Here is a 20,817-nt window from a genome sequence, read left to right as displayed (position 1 = left end):
ATCATGGACACACAGATCAAGAAAACTCGCCAACAGAATATCCAACTGTATCGAGTTGTCAAAGCAGGCCAACTCCTTCAGCAGGGCAAGTGGCTCACCAGGGAACAAGTTCAGCAAAAGTTTCCTCATCTCATGGAGGAGCTCAACGCAATGGGGACCATTGCTTCCTAAGGGGGGAGGAATGATCCAGGTGGATATTGGTGGCCACCTGCCAAGTCCACCTGGACCCCCACCATTGTCTTTCTCAGCATTTTCAGTTTCCTTAATCGTAGCACAACTTACTATTTTTAGCAGTTTTTCGAGTCTTGAACTTCCGAAGCTGTTTTGAGGCCCTAAACGACGTTTTTTGGGGAATCCAGGGGCAACACGGGTCCAACATGGGTCCATGGAATGGACCGATGTTGCCCGTTCCAACAATGATAGTGCTCGGATAGATCTTTCTAACGAGCTATTGTATGCGTCAAACGGAGATCATATGCCAAAGTTACGACCCCGGGAAGTTGATGTACCAACTTACCCCAAACGGGGCCCACAGTTTTGGCGTTTCATCTCCTAGGGTTAGGTTTTGGAATGTTAAGGGTTTTCCATTGTTTCTCAACAATAAATAGGCCTTCGAGCCTCATTGTAACACAGTTCAGAGGCATGTAGCCACCACATCTCTTCTCAGAGATAAGCTGCCATCGCCCTAGCTGGTTTATTTCCATTTCTGGTTGTAAGCATATTTCAGTATTTTCCATTAATGAAATGAAGTATTATTTCCGCTGCATCTTTGTGTATATGGTTATCTCTGTAATTTGTTGCGTTCCTGTTTAAATCCGGATCACAACTCCTTATCCGCTTGGTATAGCGGGTCCGACTGGGGATATGGGACCGTCTTCCCAATCTATGAGTGTGTGTGTGTATATTTTGATGTTCTTGATCTAACAGTTCCTAATTGAGATATTCTAATTCTAACTTTAATCTAATGCTATGCTATTGTAATCTAATAAGCAGCAACATCTAAGTCTATACTAACCCAGGATGTAATTCTTCTATTATGCGATCTAAAAAGATTTCAAATAACAACTAGTAATAAAGATTATTCAGCTATTATGAGAAAAGAAATCAATAAGGATGAACCACTTCGCATAAAAAGTTAGATGAAGCAATTGAGAAAAACATATCGCATAATGAGCTATTCATACATTAAGCATAAATAAATAGCTATCACCGTACAAAATTGCCAAATGATAACTCAGGCATTCATGCAATAATACATAAACAACTAAAAACTGTATATCACTTTAACACATAAGCAGAAATGGTCAAGAGATAAAAGTACCATTTATGACTAGTCCTACTCATGAGCTTCAAGCGACAATGATTTATCTCTCTTTGCTCTAACATCCACTAAGAGTACATAAGTGCAACATCAGTAGCAGATATCAAATGCAAACATCAACAAATCCTGTTCCATTCATTCACCAAAACCTCCTCGGAGGGTGCAAAAGTGCATGTTCTGAGGACAAGTTTTTGATAAATTTCTGGACCCTTCTCTAAATGCATGAGAAGGGTTTAAATATTACTAACTAAATAACTTAATTACAAAGATTTAGGATGCGGTTTAAATGACTGCCCTTTTTCTAAGCAAAAATAAAACAAAACTATTTCTTAAAATTAAATCTAATATCTAACTATTTCTGCATTTGCTCCTTAACGTTGCAAGCATTCAGTATTCGCTTGAGTAGAGTCGGCTGACTGTCTTCTGCTTTTGGTTGAGCTAAGCAAACAGAATTGGCAAGAGCTAACACCATCTTCTCAGCAAAGTTGATGATATACTCGAGAGTCATCCACTGACTATGTGGCTTTACCGCGTATGCCTAGTAATAATCTCAGTTCAACTTGGTTAAACCTTTGGATTGCTTCTGCCTTTTCTTTAACTTTCTGTTTCCAGTTTGTTTTTTACCATTACTTTCTTGCAATTTTCGGGCTTACAGGTGACCGAGCAGTTAGAGGCTTTCCTTCTCGAGAAATTTCTCAGCGATTCGCGTCTTGGAAACTGCCTTCGTTCTTTGATCCTGGCTTCTCTGATGCGTTTTTCACCTTTTGCGCCTCTTCCTCTTTATCAGGTATAAAGCTTCAAAATTTGTAAAAATAATGACCTCGTGAGCTCTTGACCCTGAGCATTAAACTGTCTGTTGATATCAGCATCGCTCAGTACCCTTTTAACCATGGCTATATATGAAAGATCTATAATGGATGGCTCAACAATATTTTGTGAATCTGCAGCTCTGTTGCATGCGATATCTGTTTATGAGGGCGCATTTTCTCTATCTTTGAACATTGGAGCTTACCCTTTTCCCCATAGCTTCCTGCGCATTGCTTTGTGTAACTCTTGTTCTTCGTTCTTGCAGTTCACAAGTGAGGAGAGAGTAATGATAATAAATAATGACGGGAAAGCTTTAAATGCCACGGATATGAAAAAAACATGCCATTTGACGTGAACTGGCTCTTCGAAAAACACAAAACCATACTTTATTAACAACTGGTGTGTAATTCATTAATTATCATTAAAGCGCATACCCAGTTCTTGGTTCATGAAAAACTTTTCTTGAATATTGAGCGAGGATAATCTGCGATGGAATGTTTCTGCGATTTGCATCGCAGTATCTCATTTTTCCATATCGCATTACCGCAATTTCATCGTGCTTTTCTTATCGCAAGGTTGCTTGATCGCACTATCGCAAAGATCGCAGATCGCAATATCGCAAGATCGCGGATCACTTAATCGTTTAATTGTTATGTGCATTTTATGCAATTTTGTGACATGCGATATGCGATATCGCATATCGGCGATTTTAAGGTTTTCTAACGTGAGTGTTTATTAATACATGCGATGCGATGGAGTTCGCGTTGCAATCTCTCATTTTATCATTTTGACTCATAAGAAAATGCCCTATCGTTCTTGGCGCGATGCGATATTTTTTAAGGAGTGACATATAAGCACTAATTGATTTTTTAAAATTTTTTTGACTAAGGGTCCCCACTTACATAGTGTTATTGCTAATACTAAATAAGGAGGGGGGTTGTTGGTGGCCACAACAATTGGCGATTCACTTGGAAGAACCAGTTATCTCTGTTTTTCTATTGAATTTTCTAAACTTCCAAAACAGAAATTTTTTCAGAAAGTTAAATTTTATTATGGAAAGATAAAGTACATTATGCTCTAACCTGTCAATGACATTTTGTTTCAACTATTTTCAACTTTGATTATTTGCTTCCTCCAGCTAGCCTTTGTACTTACATGAGTCATTACTTGGTCTTGTAAAGATAAAACAAAGTCTTCTCTGTAAACTAGTTTTAAATATGCTCATTTGTCGTAGGTAGAGCCTTTGCTACCAGCAGGGATTTATAGCTTCGACAAGGTTACCTGTTACCCATCAATGATCCTGTATCCTACTTAAAGCAACCTACAACTCTCAAAGAAGAATCCGCATCCACACTTATTGCTTTGATTTTCCTTTTTCTCTTAAAGAACAATGTCTTGGTTTGGTAGCCAATTTATGACACAGTCATTCACTTGATTTATAACTTTGCTGAACAAGCTGGCTCGTGATGAGACCCCTTGTCTTTTGATTGCAACAATCTTGAGTCATTGCCCTGTTGTGGTGTACAGTATTGGCAAAGTCAGCAAGTTATAATATCTGTGATTATGATAAGCCGGCTCGTGATGAGACCTCTTATTCTTCAAGATGAAGTGTATCCTTGGATTGTTCCTCTGAAGTTGTGATCTCCTTAGTAGGGAGGAAGTCATTGTTTCCTTAAGATATCTCTGGATGACAATAGTAGGGTTTTTTTTGGAAACAGTTGTTCTATAGAGAATCTTTATTTTGTTATTGATACCTTTCATTGTACTGACATAAGACAATTTCTTCACTAAAGGTTGTTTTCATCAAGCTTTATGGAGTTGAAACTAGTATCATATCTAGGCTAGAGTCTTTAACTGTATCTATCAATAAGAAAGATCAATTTTCCAAAAGATTTATACAAGCGAAAAATAAAAATCTGAAAGAGAATTGGTGTCTTATTCGTAAATGCCTAATGTAACCATTCACAACTGGTTTTATTATAAAAAAAAACAACTACTTTACAAAAATAGAAGAATAATCTTCTATGGAAAATATTTCTTGAGAATTTATCTGTTAATAGGCAAAGAGTCTCTCTTACCTGCTAAATCCTGTAACACAAACGTTGATGGACCTACGACTTCTACAATTTGAAAAGGACCAAGCCACATTTTTTGAAATTTTGTATGTTTGCCTTTCTCTTCATGAGCCTTGTCCCATTTTAAAACTAAGTCTCTCATCTGAAAATCTTTTCTGGTCATTATGTTTGAATCAAAAGAGGATTTTACTAGTGCTTGATGATGGGCATGCATTTTCTTAGCCTGTTCTCGTTGTTCTTCTAATTTGATTATTTCCATTTGTCTTAGCTGTAAGGAGGAAGTGGGTACTTCATCAATGTATTGAACTAGAGACAAAGAGGGAATTGCCAAATGAGTCAGAAGAACCACTTCTTTCCCATAAACTAAATTAAAGGGAGAAGTGCTGATAGAAGCTTTTTGCGTTATTCAGTCTGCCCATAAAGCATATATCAAAGCCTTATGCCAATTTTTATGATTTTGGTCAACTGTTCTTTTGATAATCCTGATTAGGTTTTTATTTGTGGAGTCAGCTAACCCATTGCCTTGTGGGTAATAATTGGCCAAATATTTAAGTTTGAATCCTCTTTTAAGTGCAAATTCAGTCATTCCATTTCCAGAAAAGTATGATGCATTATCAAACATTAAAGCGGAAGGCAATCCAAACTTGGTGACTATAAATTGATCTATGAACCCAATGATATTTTCAGCATTAGCCGTCTTGAGTGGAACTGCTTCTACCCACTTAGTAAAATTATCTGTTGCTGTAAGGATATATCTATGCTGCTTAGAAGAGTGAAGAACGATCTCACCTATTATGTCTAATCCCCACTGACTAAAAGATTGCTCAATGTTAACCGGCTGTAGTGGCAAGGATGGCTTCTTTTGTCTCATAGCAGTAGTTTGGCAGACTTGACATTTCCTCACATAACTGTGCGAGTCTTTAAATAACGTGGGCCGGTAATATCATAGTGTCCGCTTGCTGGCCCACTGTGGAGTTCCTGTAAAACTTTTTCAGCTTCAGATTTCTCAAGACACCTAAGAAGAACAGAATCATAATTTACTCTAAAAAGAATATCATTTATGAGCTGATATTGTTTGGCTTTCAACCTTAGAGATATTTTCTTAGTATGATCGAGGTGTGAAGGAGCATACCCGTTCTTAAGATAATAAATGATATCAGTGTATAATGACTCTGCATCGTTTAGGCTTACCTCGCATATTTGTACCTCTGCAGATGGAATTTCAGAAATTTGCGATGCTCCAGCCAACATTTTGCAAAAGCCTTGCCCTCTTACAATGTTTGCTGGTTTAATCTCAATGTCATATTCCTGTAAGGCAGTAACCCAATTGGCCCTTTTCTCACCCACATCCTTCTGTACTAGAAGATTCCTTACCACTGGAAACGATACTATAATTTTAATATGGGTTTTGAGTAAGAAAGGTCTGAAGTATTTGACCGCTTTGAAAACAGCATAAGCCTGTTTCTCCACATCTGAATAATTTAATTCAGCGCCCTGTAAATTTGAACTGAAAAACGCAATTGGGGCTTCCGCTTTTTCATGATTTGCTTGAGTGAGTATCGCAACATAAGACCTATCTGAAGCAAATGTATATAAAATAAAAGGCTCTGAAAAACTCGGAGTGGCTAAAGATGGAGCATTAATAATAGCTTGTTTGATCAGGTTGAATGCTTCGTGTTCATCTTGGCCCCATTTAAAATTTGAGTTCTTTTTAATCATGTCTTGCAAAGGAGACATGATTCGTGAAAAATCTGGAACGAATCTCTTTACAAAGTTGATATGACCAAGGAAATATTGCATGGATTTTTTGTTGTGAGGTAAGGATATTTCAGAAATCTCTTTGATTCTGTCGGAATCGATGTGAATTCCGGATTTTGACACTACGAATCCTAGAAGTTTCCCTTCACTTAATGCGAAAAAATATTTCTCCGGGTTAAGTGAAATTCCATACCTTAAACATCGTTGGAAGATTTGTTTTAAATCTCTAAGATGGTCGCTTCGTTTCTTGGAATACACTGTTATATCATCCAAATAAATTACTACAAATTTATTGACTAAACCTTTGAATGCGATGTCCATAGCTCTCTGAAATGTGGCACCAGCATTAATCAAACCAAATGGCATCTTTCGATATGCGTATGTGCCCCATTTAGTTCTGAATGTGGTTTTCAATTGATCATCAGGAAGTACCAACACTTGATTGTATCCTAAAAATCCATCCGAGAAAGACATTAATTTTGAGCCCGCCGCTGCCTGCAATATCTGTTCCATAGGTGGTGAAGGAAAATTATCTTTTTGGCAGGCTTTGTTAAGGTTTCGAAACTCAATGAAAATCCTAATATCTCCATTTTCTTTTTAACAGGTACCATATTGGAGACCCATTTAGAATGTCTGACGGGAAAGATTATTCTGGCTTTCAATAACTTATTGAGTTCAGTTTTTATCTGATTTTCTAAATTGGGATGGATCTTTCTCAGTTTTTGTTGGACAGGTTTTTCATTATCGATCATGGGAATAGTATGTTGGATTATGGAAGTGTCATATGTTTTGAGTTCATCATAATTCCAGGCAAAAACATTTTTATATTGTCTCAAAAGACGAATATACGCTAATTTTTCTTCAGGGGCTAGGCCGAGACCTAGATTAATGTTTTGTGGTTTGGCATCGGTTCCTAGGTTTACTAGTTCGTAGTTCAAAGTTGAACTTTGGAGTTTTGAATTGGTAGAGCTTTTAAACCGATCTTTCAAATCGTACAAGTCTTCTAACTTGACTACCGACTTAGGTATAGCATTGTTAGTGCTATCTTGTTGCAATTGTCGATCATGTTGGTCTTTGTCAATTATTTGATTGGAGTAGGATCCTTCAGATGTGAGGAAATTTACGATATCAGGATCGTCATTGAACACTCTCCAATTTGTGATGTTATCAGGAATAGATGGTCTAAATATTAATTCTATTGAGAATCTATCTAGACTAAAATCTTCTGAAGGAATAAGCTTAGAAGCTACGTTAGCCAAAAGGTCTGCACTTGCATTTTGGAGTCTGGGAATTGAAGAGATATTAAATGATATAAAATGCTCAGTGAGATCTTGAACTAAGGATTGATAATGTTTTAAATGACCTGATAAGCAATGTATAGTATTATGTACCTGTCTGACCATAATCTCAGAGTCTCCGAAAACTTGAAGGTACTTGACGTCTAACCCGATTGCTTTGTGCAACCCTTGGACCAAAGCCTCATATTCTGCTGTGTTGTTGGTGCAATCAAATTCGAGTCTGCATGTTAGCATGATTTTATCTCCTTCTGGACTAATTAGAACACATCCTGCTCCTGCTCCTTCGTTAGATTTAGAACCATCAAAAAATAATTTCCAAAATAAAGATTTATTTATAGGACTATCTAAAACATTGATACATTTTGAACTATCAGTTCGAGAAAATTTTTCGACTTGGGACAAAACAGAGTGTTCTAAATAGGGTGACGTATGAGCATTGAAATTTCCGAGGAAAGAATCTACCGAGTAATTGCCAATAATGCTACTGTTATATGCTACTGGTTCATTTTCCCCCTCTAGCTCTGTTACTATGTATTTCTGATGTAGTTCTCGCTCAACTTTTATTTGATTTGGTTTACCATTGTAGGGCAGCCACATGTGCGACCAATCAGTTGCGAAGTATCCATAAAGTTTTTCTGACCAATCCCTGCTAAGAATTAAGCCATAAAATTATGGAATATCAACAACTAAAATGCCAATAACTTGACATACCTTCGGGTTGGATGACAACCTTATGGTTACTTGATTTAGTTCACCAATCACTTCGACTTGAGATTGATCTAGCTGAACTATGCGCACAGTGGATTTCTATGGTTGAATGTTTAACTTGGCACATATGAACTTTGGTAAAATATTCGATGAAGCACCAGAATCCACCAAGCAATTGTGCACATTTTTATTGAAAATTTCATAAGTAAGGAGAAACGGGGGAGTATGAGATCTCGATCTTCCTCCAATTAGAGCGATGTCATTTGGATCAATCTTATTGATCGCATTATTTGGAGGTCTTCCCATGTTATGAGAAGCTTGAGAAAGTACAGCGGCAGGTAAAGGTGAAACTGGAACAACATGTAATTCTTTCAGCATTATCTTCTGTTGATGCTTTAACTTGCTTAGTTTGTAAAGAGTGATGTTGGCCCTAGTCTTTTTCATATCTTCTATAATATTGTACTCCATTTCATCCGACACGATCAGTGTTTTATATGGAGTTAATGCATCTGTTTGGACTGGGCTAGTTTGAGTCGCTTTAGATGTCGTTTTCTTTGTTGCGACTTTATCCTTTATTGCAGAGCTTGTGCTCTTTGGCTTAGGGATAGTTTGGGGAGGATCAAGCTGATTCTTACTTCGTGTGCTAACTAGGAATACTTCTTGATCTTCTTCTTGTGGGAGGATGAAATCCCACATTCCTTGTAATTCTACAACTTCTTCTTCATCAGTTTTCCCTTCAGTGGCAATTTCCTCTTCCTCTTCTTTAGATTCAACATTTGAAATAGCATTGGGTGGCTTTGAATCCATTGAAGGGCCTCTTTTAAAAGCTCTGTAGGGATTTTTTGAAGAAGTTTCTGCTACTTGCTTTTTGATGTCGACCATTTCATTAGACATGGTCTTTAGAACTTTCTGCAATCCTTCCAAATCGAATGGATCTTTTGTTTGTTTCTTCTTGGAGTCTTCCTTGAAGGTGACTTTCTTGGATTTCCGTTCCTCTATCGCGGATTTATTCTCTAAGGCTATTATACGTTTCTATACTGCTATTGCTTCTTTCATGTTTTCAGCTAAGGTTGTTTTATTAGCCCTGTCCACGAAGATTGCTATGTTTGATGGTAGAGCAGTGATATACCATTCACTTTGTACTTCTTCGCTGGGCTGGGAAGCAGTAGGAATTTTGTTTAGGATTTTATTGAAACGTAAATTGAAATCTTTGATAGGATCTCTAGATTTGGCCCTAAGGTTGGATAGGTCGTTGATTAGCGTTATCGTAGACCTGTCATCACAAAACTTGGTTAGGAATTACTCTTGGAAGATGTCCCAACTAGTGATAGATCCGGAGGGTAATGAAAAATACCATGATCCGGCTGTTCCTTGCAGAGTATAAGGAAAAATTCGAACAACAACATCTTCATTAGTAACCCCATTGAGATTAATGGATAGCATAAAGTTGTTTATATTCTCTTCTGCTAGCATGCCTCCCTCGAGATTAAAATTAGGCAGCCATTTCTCAGGATGGGCCGGTATTTGACTCAAGGGTGCAGGCATTAAGACTGCCCCAGGGTTATTCCATGGAGACTGGGCCATTGCTGAACTACTAACAGAGGAAAGTGCAGTAGATGATCCCTGCAGTTGGGAAGATGAGGATACTACGATTGCATATGATTGAGGAAGAGTTGTGGGGGTTCAAGTGGACGGATGGACGATGATCTGAAGTGGCGGAGTGGGTGGTTGACTTCGCGGTGAAGAGGTTGAGATGGATGATGATGATGAAAGAGTCTCGCTATCGGACTCCTTTGGTGATTTCCTTGCTATTTTCCTTGTGGGAAGAGGTAATTTGGTGGGTTGAACACCAAACTTTTCACTCTTTAATCTCGTCAGGGGATGAGCAGGGTTGTATTGCGAAGTCACGTTGCCTTGAGATTTATCAGACCTTTGAGGAGAAATGGAAAATTGTTGAAGTTTGTGAATCAGAGATTTGACTTCAGGAAGTTCAACGGTAGATTGTTCTGAAATGTCAGGGTGCGTAGTAGCGGTTGATACTCCAACGACTTCTAACTCTGGATTTAAGTGTAATGGAGAAGTCGGGGGAGATGGTGAGGACGATTTACTCTTAGAATGGTATTCATATTTAGATTTACTTACCATTCATAGTTCAGGCCCTCCTTCTAGCGCCAAATATGTTGAAGCCCCAAAAATCGGGTGTACAACAAGGGGGATACCCGCCCGGTCCGGACCTTGGTTGGCAGCTCCTTATCCGTTTGGTATAGCGGGTCCGAGTGGCGATATGGGACCAGTTTCCCAATCTATGAGTGTGTGTGTGTAGATTTTGATGTTCCTGATCTAACAATTCCTAATTGAGATATTCTAATTCTAACTTTAATCTAATGCTGTGCTATTGTAATCTAATAAGCAGCAACATCTAAGTGTATACTAACCCGAGATGTAATTATTCTATTATACGATCTAAAAAGATTTCAAATAACAACTGGTAATAAAGATCATTCAGCTATTATGAGAAAAGAAATCAATAAGGATGAACCACTTCGCATAAAAAGTTAGACGAAACAGTTGTGAAAAACATATCGCATAATGAGCTATTCATACATTAAGCATAAATAAATAGCTATCACTGTACAAAAGTGCCAAATGATAACTCAGGCATTCATGCAATAATACATAAACAACTAAAAACTGTATATCACTTTAACACATAAGCAGAAATGGTCAAGAGATAAAAGTACCATTTATGACTAGTCCTACTCATGAGCTTCAAGTGACAATGATTTATCTCTCTTTTCTCTAACATCCACTAAGAGTACAGAAGTGCAACATCAGTAGTAGATATCAAATGCAAACATCAACAAATCATGTTCCATTCATTCACCAAAACCTCCTCGGAGGGTGCAAAAGTGCATGTTCTGAGGACAAGTTTTTGATAAATTTCTGGACCCTTCTCTAAATGCATGAGAAGGGTTTAAATACTACTAACTAAATAACTTAATTACAAAGATTCAGGATGCAGTTTAAATGACTGCCCTTTTTCTAAGCAAAAATAAAACAAAACTATTTCTAAAAATTAAATCTAATATCTAACTATTTCTGCATTTGCTCCTTAACATTGCAAGCATTCAGTGTTTGCTTGAGTAGAGTCAGCTGACTGTCTTCTGCTTTTGGTTGAGCTAAGCAAACAGAATTGGCAAGGGCTGGCACCATCTTCTCAGCAAAGTTTATGATATACTCGAGAGTCATCCACTGACTATGTGGCTTTACCGCGTATGCCTAGTAATAATCTCAGTTCAACTTGGTTAACCCTTTGGATTGCTTCTGCCTTTTCTTTAGCTTTCTGTTTCCAGTTTGTTTTTTACCATTGCTTTCTTGCAATTTTCAGGCTTACAGGTGACTGAGCAGTTAGAGGCTTTCCTTCTCGAGAAATTTTCTCAGCGATTCGCGTCTTGGAAATTGCCTTCGTTCTTTGATCCTGGCTTCTCTGATGCGTTTTTCACCTTTTGGGCCTCTTCCTCTTTATCGGGTATAAAGCTTCAAAATTTGTAAAAATAATGACCTCGTGAGCTCTTGACCCTGAGCATTAAACTGTCTGTTGATATTAGCATCGCTCAGTACCCTTTCAACCATGACTATATATGAAAGATCTGTAATGGATGGCTCAACAGTATTTTGTGAATCTGTGGCTCTATTGCATGCGGTATCTGTTTATGAGGGCGCCTTTTCTCTATCTTTGAACATTGGAGCTTTACCCTTTTCCCCATAGCTTCCTGCGCATTGCTTTGTGTAACTCTTGTTCTTCGTTCCTGCAGTTCACAAGTGCGGAGAGAGTAATGATAATAAATAATGATGGGAAAGCTTTAAATGCCACAGATATGCAAAAAAGATGCCATCTGACGTGAACTGGCTCTTCGAAATTCACAAAACCATACTTTATTAACAACTGGTGTGTAATTCATTAATTATCATTAAAGCGCGTATCCAGTTCTTGGTTCATGAAAAAGTTTTTCTTGAATATTGAGCCAGGAGAATCTGCGATGGAATGTATCTGCGATTTGCATCGCAGTATCTCATTTTGCTATATTGCATTACTGTAATTTCATCGTGCTGTTCTTATTGCAAGGTTGCTTGATCCCACTATCGCAAAGATCGCAGATAGCAATATCGCAAGATCGCGGATAGCTTAATCGTTTAATTATTATGTGCATTTTATGCGATTTTGCGACATGCAATATGCGATATCGCATATCAACGATTTTAAGGTTTTCTAATGTGAGTGTTTATTAATGCATGCGATGCGATGGAGTTCGCGTCACAATCTCGCATTTTATCATTTTGACTCATAAGAAAATGCCCTATCGTTCTTGGCGTGATGCGATATTTTTTAAGGAGTGACATATAAGCACTAATTGATTTTTTTAAAATTTTTTGACTAAGGGTCCCCACTTACATAGTGTTATTGCTAATACTAAATAAGGAGGGGGGTTTTTGGTGGCCACAACAACTTCCTGCATGTATATTTGAGTATTTAGATGCTTCTAACCTCCTAATGAGTTGTGATAAGTGGATCCTTCTTGAGGATCATGACTAATGCAGGAAGACAAGAACTAGTGTTGGAAAAGTAAAGAGGCACTTGATGAAAATTTGACAAAGTGCTACATCTTCCTATGTAAAATAAGAAGGTGCATAGGTATTTGAACACTTAAGGTATGTATGGTTATTATTTCAATGTTATAGCTACAATATAGGATGGAAAGGTACCCCCTAAGGTATGATGGGAATTCCACCTTAACAAATGGATCATGCATATGAAAGTTTGATTCATGGTACTCATGATGGGATGGTGTACTTGGTAGTGAGCAAGTATCTTACCTTTTAGACATGATGAACTTATTGATTCTATGAAGCTACATAATATTGATATTTGATATATTGGTATACTCGATGTTTCGTAATGATCCTAACTAAGAATACAAGTGATAACAAGCAAATAATATATGCAACAAATTACAAAAACGAAATATTCATCAAACATCCATATAAAAGTTGCAAATAGAGAACTTCTGAAACATTTTATTTATATTTCTGCAAGCCAAATACAATAGATAGTGGAATGGTGCACTTGGGCTTGTCTGAATGGACAAGCAGGACCAAACCCAGGTAGGAAAATGGCTGAGCTGAAGGTTGCCCAACTGCTGCACCGATCTACACTGCACCGCTAAGAAAACCACCATCATGCTGAATTTCGAATGGTTGGAAAGTGAACTAAAACCACCAAGAAATATATATGATTTTAACCCCAGACTCCTTGGCCAAAACCCAGAAAAACCTAGAAAAACCCAGAAGAAAATTTGGCTGATTTTGACATGTGTTTTTCAACCCCCTTGGAGCCTCACCCTAGCTATGGCTACCAAATTCGACCTGCTGGAAACTGCCTACAAATCCCTATGAAAAATCCTCCAAAATGTTGGGTTCATCCCTGCGATCCAACTCCTAACTTCCTGGATGAACTCTTGGCCTAGATCAGCTGCTCCCAAACACCACAAAATTCTGCTGAGTGGCCTCTGCACTGTCCCTCTGCCTAGAAATGTGAATTTGTAGTATGCTGGCTTAGCTAGCTGAAAGCTCTAGTGAAAATGTCTGCCCAATGCTGCTACCTTAGCTCCTTGACCTCCCAACAAGCAATGAGATCCCTGCTGGTCTCAAACTCCCTGATTCCTGGCTACCCAGAAATACACACTCCCCTCTCTACACTAGTTATTGATGTGTGTTGCTACACCGAAACTCCTGAAAAATCCTATAGAAAAACCTCTGTAGGGCGGGCATGGTTGCTCCCCCGAAGTATAGGTTGAATCTCTAGCTTGAGAGGGTCGTGGCTAAATAGTCGGTAGACTTGCTAAACAACAAAGTGTATAGATGAGTGTTTGTTTGCAAATGTCAAAGATACCAAATGGAGGCCTCCAAGCTCTATTTAAAATTGCTAGTCCTCTCCCTTGATGGTCCCCACTTTCCACTAATAAAATATTACTTTTTTGTCATTCTTCATTAAAATAATAATTTCTACTTTTATCCCACAAAATAATATTGTGTCCTTTTTATTTAATATCACCAAAAATTGGCAACACTCCTTAGTGAATTTTTCACTCACAAAAATTGGGAACATTACAGTCCTCCCCACCAAAAATTTCTTGTCCTTAAGCAATATCCTTCTGCTCCAAACGTTGGCCTAGCTAATGTCAGGTTCCCAAATGTGCCACTGAACCGCTCCTCATTGTTGAATATCCTACCATTTTAGTGACGATCCCCATGTCAATAGTGAATCACCAGATTCCAATGGAATATGAATGATCTCCCCCTGTAGAAAGTAGCTCAGCGTAAGAGTATATGAAACGCCAAATCCTATTTTACTTGGATACCATGCTAGTCTCAGAAGGGTGCCACCACGCTGACGCTGTGCCACTCTGACTATGACAAACCTCCCATCATGCTCAGTTTGTATCCTCCCCTCCCAAAACCTGATGGTGGGATATCTGTGAAGGCCAAGCTTATATTGCCAAAGCATCTCCATGATGTCAATGTCTACCCATCCACTGTCAATCTCAATCATGAGCAGCAACAAGATAAATCTACCTCACCATACAATGGAGGTTTCAACAATCTCCCATGTGTCACACCCAAGGTGAACTAGATCACTCTCTCCCATGAACCTACTCAACATAGAATGGAGTTTCCTATCAATCAACTCAATCGCTTGATCCCATAGCCAGACCTATTGTAGCATAGCTCTAACAACTTCTTGAATCTGTCTGTTCCTCTTCCCTAATCCCAACATGAAACCGACATATAGGCCCCATATATCATGAACTAATATGATGCATGCTAAACTGCCCCGTGCTTACCACTACGTAGTACCGATGACTGTTGGAAGCTACATGTGCCAAATAACTACCCCGTGAAGGCAACCAATAGATGGGTATCTGATACTCGAAATCAAATCAGTGTATGCAAACCCATCTTGCTCCTGCCAACCATCACCACTGAGTCTTCCATTCGCCCTCTCGATAATGTGCTAATACAATGTCTAGAGGTCGGAAACATATTAGAAAGTTGCCTCAATCGTCCACGTTATCCTCTACTCATGCATGGTCCTGACATGCCTTGTGGAAATAGTGATGCATGTCTCATTCGTGACCTATTCCCCAAGTGTAGTCTCACTGATGAACGATATGCCACCCCTGTAGATGATCACATCATCCCCCAACCCGTGGTTGTCAACTCGTGCACCAACCCAATGTCGCCACTAAGAAGTCTCTCCCCTAGTGCGTTGAGTGTCATATCAATATCTCGGGTGAGCTCCCTGTCCCTAGCTGCTTGCACCCAGAGTGTCAAAGGACAACAACCAAAGCATCTGTGCCTGTAAGTGATGTATAAGAGGTACATGCATGTGAGTCCCCATGGATACCATCGAGTATTTCTCATCTGCGTTCCCATCGATCCTAGGTGAAGTACCCCCAAAGGTATGCCTGGTGTCTTCGTCCATAAGTCTCCTTGGAGACAAACCTCCAAGACCTTGCTGTGTAGCACCATATGCCCCTGCATCCCACTGAGTATCCCTGTAGTCTTCGACCTAGCATTGTACCCTACATCCTATCACTGTACACCACTGGATACCCCGTGCTACTGATGTACCATCATGTACTGTCTCATATCCTTCCATGTCACTGTATATGGCTCTCCTCACATGTACTCGATGCGATGTGAGTCTCTCAATGAAAACCAACATGCTACATCAAGCAACCATGCATATCCATGCTCCTCTGCAAGCCACTGCCCATCACTACATACCTCTATACAACATTGGATGATAGGTTCTAAAATTGGGTCTGTATGCATCAGGTCGCATCCCTCTTCATAAGACTAGACTTTGCGGCATATCCTTGTGTACCCCTGGGTACCACTACCTACTGTCATACCACACTGTATCATATGCCATCCTACATGTGCCAATGCATCCACCACATTGCTAGTAATCCCTCCATGATGTGGGCTACATGTCCCCATCTTCCTTGAAAGACCTGAGCGGTATGAATCCTCACATGCCAATGGGAATGACACTATTGTGTCTATCCTCAGTAGCTCCAGTGTCCAATATACCACTGGGAGAGCACCATCTCCATGCAATGCCCTGTTTGGTGGTCTGCTGATGCAACCTCCTCCTACCAGCGCCTGCCAAAGTAGTCTAATCAACCTATGACTCCATGCACAATAAATATGCCATGACAACTCATGAAATCTTCTTGATCCTCTGCCAATCCATCTTGTCATTAGTGTTGTCAGGTACTCTGAAGGGGATATGAAAAGGTGTGTGCACCCAAACATCGATTCCATCACGTAGCTTCTACCATGACCTAATGACTCCACGATGTGATGGAGAATCCCACTTGGAACCTAATAACAGTCTGGCCCTCAAGCCCCTCTGGTAGTGCATAGCCTCCACTGAGCTATGGCCATGGATGCATCTAACCTGCTAGCCAACTCCACTAGATACCAAGTCAATATCTCTCGCCATCCAACCCCAAGGGAAGGATCGAGAGCATAAACTCCCATACATGGAACTAACCCTCCATGCTGCCAAGGATGCACCTTGCAAAACTCATGTCGCCCCATCTTAGCATCCTGGTCAACACATAAAATATGTCGAGGTGACTCTGCCTCTCCCTCTCCAATGTGTAGTGGTAACCTGCTAGTGCTATCGGCCTACAATGTCTGAGTAGGGTTTCCCCATCGCTCCAATGTGCACTCCAACTGAACCATTAGGGAACCCAACCGTTCCTCAACGTGAGTCAGTTTGGCCATTGACTCAGCACAAACCGATCTCATTCCCTCCAACTCCTCGTTTTGCTGTAGAATGGCCTCTCGCACTTTTGTGGCCTTCTTTCTCAATGCTAGAAGGCTAGCCCATAATTGATGAAACTAGGGAGGGAAACTATCCTCTATAAACTCAGTCAACACTCTAGATCCTCCGTCTCTTTTGGTATGCCTCCAGGCACCTCATCAACCTTTTTTGGGTGACCATCATCTAGAAAATTGGTCATAGCACTGGGTACCTCATAAAACGTTGGAATCTCATCGATAGATGTCCCTCCGAGTGTATGCTCTACTACCTCAACCGAGGTATTAGTTGGTGATCCAAAATGGATTCAGTTTTGCCTCTAGATCAAAGTCTTCAAACTTAGTTGAAAGTGGGATCAAGTCGAAGTTCTCGACGAGACGATTCCAATGGTGTGAACAACGCGAAAATCCAAGTTCGGATGAAGAAGTTAAGGCCAGTCAAAGTTTCAGGCAAACTAGGGAAAAAAGGTCAAAAAGTCAAAGTCAAACTGGTCAATGGTCAACAAGTCAACGATGACGTCAGTAGGACACATGTCATCCCGAGAATGCACCACCTGTTTATGATGATGTCAGCAAGGAGGGTGACGTGGCTGGTTTTGATTGGTGCATATGGACCAATCTGGAGTTGACACATGGCAGCCCAGATTTGTCCAATATTGGCATGCGAATCCCAAAAATTGGGGGTCAAGGAGGATCGAACCCCTGACCTCCTGGGATAGCAACGACCTCGCTGGATTCCGCTCACCAGATGAGCCAATGTCGGACTTGTTAAATGGAGTGATAAGGTTCTATTTAAGGGCTATGGTTGGTTATGCCGGAAAAAGGGCCGGACGGTCGGGTCAACCCCAGACCGCCGGTCCCTTTAACATTTATTATCACCACCGAACTATTAACGTTATCCCACATGCATCGCGCCAAACAAATCACATATGATATATATATCATATGCACATTAATACATAACAAGGAGCAAGGCGGAAGGGTCGGGCGGTGGTTTGAACCGCCGACCTTCCAAAACACTATATTAACAGTGCTTTAACACAAGTCCACTAGCCAACTTGCCATACGATGGAGCTTGTAAAACAAGCCACCCATATTTTTGTATATGTTGATGCAGGTGCTAGATTAGGCCAAAACCACCAGTGCGGATTCCAAGGTGGATTCCAGTTGCAGAGGTGGTATTTCACAGGCAGAGGTGGTTTTGCGTAGCAGTAAAGTGGTTTTGTCACAGGCAGAGGTGGTTTTTGACTTTCCAGGGGGTTTGGAGGTCACAGTGGCCAAATATGGTCAAGTTTATACTCGTTTGACTTGAAATTTCGAGCTGAACGCAGTGGTGAGGTTCATTTTCTTATCTGAGACTCTGTTTTTGAGCTCATGCCTGTAACAACATTCTTGAAGACATAATAAAGAGGTCAACACTGGAAGTGAAAGGACCAGGAGACGTAGCCAGGAAGTCTGGTGAACTCCTTTATTAAATTTTGTTGTGTTGATGTGTTTGAACATGTTTTCAAATGGTTTAATTATTTATGTTATTCACAATCTTTTCGATCCATTGCATTAAGTAACATAAGCGAATTCACACATAGTCTATAATACCTTTTTCATTTATGGATCAAGTGGTATCAGAGCTCAAGGTTTCTAAGGTTTGACAAGTTTGTGTGAAGATTTAAATGCTTACTAGGTTGGGGATCAAACGAGGTGAAGGAGAGCTTGTTGAGGCGAATCTAGAAATTGGAAGGGTCTTTTCACAAATAAGGATGGCGGATGAAAATCCACTTGGGTCATAATCCCAATTCTCATGACGATACGTTCCATGGTTGAAGAGATGTATAATGAGTTTAAAAAGGGTAAAGGTGAAGGCACTTCATCACCTAAACTAGACAAAGGAAGAGAGGAACCTTTTCTTTTTACTCCTCGAGATAAAGAAGACGAAGGAAAAGGAGAAAAGCCTCCATCTCCTCCATCATCACCATCATCGTCATCATCCTCTTCTTCTCATAAATCTAGTTCTAAAAAGAAGAAAAAGAATTCCTCGATCAAATTAGATGTAAAATTTGATTTGCCAATTTATGATGGAGAACTTAATGCTGAAAAGCTTGATAATTAGATAAGGCAGATTGATGTATATTGCAAGGTGCACAAAGTTTATTAAGAAAGAAAGATGATCTATTTTGCTAGCCTTCAGCTTGGAGGAACCACACTTGTATGGTGGGAAGGCAAGACTCAAGTAGATCTCCAAAAGCATGGTAAAATCATCAACTAGGAATAAATTTGTTTCTGCTATTAAAAATAAATTTTGTCCATTGGCTTATATGCAACAAGCAATGATGAGTTGGCAAATGCTACATCAATTAAAAGGTCAAAGTGTTCAAAGTTATACTTAGGAATTCCGTAAGAGAGCTTTAACACTAGGCATTTCATTGGACTCACCAGAAACATTGTTGAAATACATAGGTGGTCTTCATAGTTATTTAAGGCATACCATACTTATGTTTAATCCAACTAGCTTAGATGATGTATCTATTCAAGCAACTCTTCTAGAAGCTAGAGGTAAAAATGTAACCCCAGATGTTGGGAAATCATCCAAACCTATTGAAGGCAAGAATAAAGGCAAGAAGAAACTCAAGTGGAAAGACAAGACAAAAAACATCGTGAAGAAGGATAAACCTTCATGCACTCATTGTAAGAAGGAAGGACATGATGAGGCACATTGTTGGTCACTTCATCCAGAATTAAAGCCCAAGAAGTTTGGGGGTAAAGAGCGAAAGAATGTTACTGCTATTCAAAAGGACTTGGGATCAGATTCAGGTGACGAAACAACAGTTACAGCTACAGTATTAAAGGTAAAGGTTCTAAAGAATCTACAAGTACTTCTACAAATTCTGTTGATAATGATAATGACGAGAGAAAAAGAAATGAGCTATTTCACATAAGAGTCATTTCCAAGCATACTAAAATTGACACTTTATTTGATAGTGGGTCACAAGTTAATTTGATTTCTGAAGCAATTGTAAAGAAATTGGGTCTAGAAACAAAACCTCATAAAAAGCCATATCCATTAGGTTGGGTGTGTGATAAAACTAAACTACAAGTTACGAAACAATGTAAACTTCGTTTTGCTATTGGGTCAAAGTTTGTAGATGAGGTGGAGTTAGACATAGTCCCATTATATATATGCGGATTTGTATTAGGAAGTCCATATTTGTAAGATAGAAATGCTATCTTCTATCGAACTAAAAATAAGTATCAACTCACTAAGGATGGAATTGAATATATTGTAAGAGCTCATAAACTCAAAGATAACTTCTCTCTCATAAATTACGGACAGATGAAAAGAATTGTAAATGCAAGTAAACAAATTTTACTCATGATTGTAAAAGCAAAGGATATTGATAAATTCGATGCATTCAAAGATTGTAATCCTAAACAGAAAGCAGATCTAGTTAAAGTTGTTTCCGATTATGATATTTTGTTTCAAGAACCTAAAGGGCTTCCACCCAAGCAGGAGATAGAACATGAGATTTATTTGCAGCAGGATGCTCCACTACCTAACATTGGAATGTATAGGTTATCAGCGCTAGAGAATGCAGAAATAAGGAAGTAGGTATAGGAGTTGCTCGATCAAGGGTTTATTCGACCAAGCACATCACCGTGCGGATCACCTATTGTGTTAGTGTGAAATAAAGACGGTTCATGGCGAATGTGCATTTCTTTTAGAGCATTGAATAAAATCACAATAAAGAATCGTTATCCTCTTCCTCGTATTGATGATTTGTTAGATCAATTAAAAGATGTAGTTTACTTCTCTAAATTAGACTTGCGAAGCGGCTACCATCAGATCAGAGTTGCAGAACGAGATGTACGAAAGTCTTCTTTCAAAATGAAGCAAGGACTCTATGAATGGATGGTTATGCCTTTTGGCTTAACTAATGCTCTAGCTACGTTCATGCGAGTA

The sequence above is a fragment of the Pinus tabuliformis genome, chromosome 7, assembly GCF_031772625.1.
Source record: "Pinus tabuliformis cultivar Carrire ecotype Pingquan chromosome 7, CPIR1, whole genome shotgun sequence".
NCBI lineage: Eukaryota > Viridiplantae > Streptophyta > Pinopsida > Pinales > Pinaceae > Pinus > Pinus tabuliformis.
Note: the sequence above shows the minus strand (reverse complement) of the source record.